The 2,945-nt window shown below is 36.0% G+C and overlaps 1 pseudogene; it reads left to right on the forward strand.

Moving 5' to 3' along the window:
- Positions 1–1,002: 1,002 nt before the first annotated feature.
- LOC131172510 (hevamine-A-like) lies at positions 1,003–2,112 on the forward strand (annotated as a pseudogene).
- Positions 2,113–2,945: the final 833 nt, after the last annotated feature.

A 2,945-nucleotide genomic window follows, 5' to 3' on the forward strand; every position in this document is an offset into this window, starting at 1 on the left:
TAAAAAAATTTCAGATGGAAGAATGTAAGGCGGCAAGCACACCAATGAATCAAAACGAGAAGCTAAGTAAGGAAGATGGAGCTGATAAAGTTGATGAAGGTTATTACAAGAGCTTGATTGGATGCCTGATGTATCTCACAGCAACAAGCCCTGACATTCTATTTGTTGTAAGTCTCTTATTTCGATTCATGCATTGTCCTAGTGAAATGCATTTAACTGCAGCAAAAAGAATATTAAGGTATGTCAAAGGTACTGTTGATTATGGAGTTAAGTTTAAAATGTGTGAAAATTTCAAGCTATGTGATTTTTCGGATAGTGACTGGGCTGGATCAGTTGATAATATGAAAAGCACCTCAGGATATTGTTTCAATCTAGGCTCATGAGTTTTCTCATGGTGTTCCAAGAAACAGGAAATTGTAACACAATCTACTGCAGAAACATAATTTATAGCAGCAACAGCAGCTGCAAATCAAGTTTTATGGCTGAAGAAGATCTTGTGTGATTTACACATGGAGCAGAAAGAAAGCACTAAAATTTTTGTTGACAATCAAGCCGCTATTGCAATTTCAAACAATTCAGTGTTTCACGGGAAGACCAAGCATTTCAATATTAAGCTCTATTTCTTGAGGGAAGTCCAGCAAGATGGAGAACTCACCTTGGTTTATTGCATTTTTGAAGACCAGCTAGTAGACCTGTTCACGAAGCTACTTCCAGTTAGCAAGTTTGTGATTCTACGATAAAGAATTGGGGTCTGCAATTCTTAAAGCAAGGAGGAGTGTTAAATGTTTGCTTTAAGTTTTGCACGTGACTTCTATGTTTATTTTTATTGTTTTTTTAAATAATAATAATAATAATAAAATCCTAGTCAATATGTAATCCTATTCTAAAGAGGATTGTTATTTGTTATGTGATTTTTAGGAATCACGATTAGGCTTGCTGATTTTTCTGAACTTCTGTTAGTTTTCTGTTTGTAGCTCAGCTATTTAAATCAAAAGTTGATATGGAATAAAGTATGAGTCTTTACAATTTCGTACTTCTTTCTCTTAGTTTTTTTTTCTTGTCTATCAATTCCTTTCCTCTGTATTTTGTCTTTCAATACTAACAGGGGGAATAGCAATAGATTGGGGTCAGAATGGAAACGAGGGGACCTTTGCCGAGACTTGTGCCACGGGAAACTATGACTTTGTAAATTAGCTTTCGTGCCCACTTTTGGCAACGGTCAGATTCCTATGATCAACCTTGCTGGTCATTGTGATTCATACAGCAATGGCTGCACAGGCTTAAGCTCCGACATTAAGTCATGTCAAGCCAAAAGCATCAAGGTGATGCTTTCTATTGGTGGAGTCTGGGAGTTACTATCTTGCATCTACTGAGGATGCCAGGCAGGTTGCCATTTACCTTTGGAATAACTTTTTAGGTGGTCAATCTTCTTCTCGCCCCCTTGGACCAGCTGTTCTAGATGGGATTGATTTCGACATTGAAGGAGGAACAAACCAACACTGGGACGATCTGGCAAGATTCCTCTCATCATATAGCAAGAAAGGTAAAAAAAAAGTATACCTAACTGCAGCTCCCCAGTGACCATTTCCTGATGCTTGGGTAGGAAATGCCCTTAAGACAGGCCTTTTTTATTATGTTTGGGTTCAATTCTACAACCCTCCCTGCCAATACTCCTCTGGAAGTATTACCAATCTTGAAGACTCATGGAAGCAATGGACTACGAGTATTCCTGCTAACAAGATTTTCTTGGGATTACCTGCTGCTTCTGCTGCAGCTGGAAGTGGGTTCATACCTGTAATTGATCTCATTTCCCAAGTGCTTCCTGCAATCAAGGGTTCTGCTAAGTATAGAGGTGTTATGCTGTGGTCCAAATATTACGATGATCAAACTGGCCATAGCAAGGACACCAAGAGCTCTGTCTAAAATTCCTTAAATATATGTATGTATAATATCTAAAATAAATAAACAAACTCATAATTGTGTTTCTGCATTCTTGATTTTTGATCCCTATCTCTCTTCTCTGCATGAACACATCTAACATCTACTATGTACTGCAACTCTCATGGCTCCCATGCATATTATGGAAACTGATGCACAGTTCAGCTTGAGCAATCGCTTGCTTCAATAGAAGGGCAAAGTAAATTAAACTTTACGCAGATAAATTTCATTGGGTTACAGTACCATTAGGACGTGGACTAGAGGAAACTGAGACCTAAATTTTTTTGCATCAAGCCCAAGAAATACAAGAAAATTTGCTTTTCCGTGAAAAAACTATCATCCACATGTTGTTCTGATCTAAAACAATGAGGATTGAGGACATTCTTTATCTTACGTGCAAGCAAAGCTAAAGGAATGATATGCACTCCACTTTCGGGCTTCTGCTATTTGCTTCATCTCACATAAGATAATAACTTGTTGCAAAGAAATAGCAGAGAAACTGCTTGAAGAAATTGACTCCTTCCCTAAATTCTAATTTTGCCAAATTCATTGTTCTTTTGGTTTAGTCATCTAAAGAAATACAAAGACCACTTGCTCTAAATCTCCAATTATCTTAAATTCATTATTCTTTTGCTTTAGTCATCTAAAGAAAGACAAAGCCAAAGCAAACTCTTGCAGGTATTTAAAAAAAAAAAAAGAATTCCAACTTTTATGGATTCAACTCGCTGAATCAATCAATTTATAGATGGGTTTGATAATGGTTTGGATTGTGATTTTTCAAAGTGAAAAGATTGAATTTTCTTGCCAAAGATTTGGCCTTTAATCGTTATCTCTTGGATGATTTTGGTGTCAGGCGGTGAGAAGGGAAGTTTCTTCTCACTTTCTAAAGTTATTGAAAGTTATAGAGAGGTTAATAAATGTAAATATTTAATTTTTATTAATATTGATTTATATTCTAAATTAAAATTAACCTTTATTTATATTGTATATTGACAAATGAATTTTTT

The sequence above is a fragment of the Hevea brasiliensis genome, chromosome 14, assembly GCF_030052815.1.
Source record: "Hevea brasiliensis isolate MT/VB/25A 57/8 chromosome 14, ASM3005281v1, whole genome shotgun sequence".
NCBI classification, from domain to species: domain Eukaryota; kingdom Viridiplantae; phylum Streptophyta; class Magnoliopsida; order Malpighiales; family Euphorbiaceae; genus Hevea; species Hevea brasiliensis.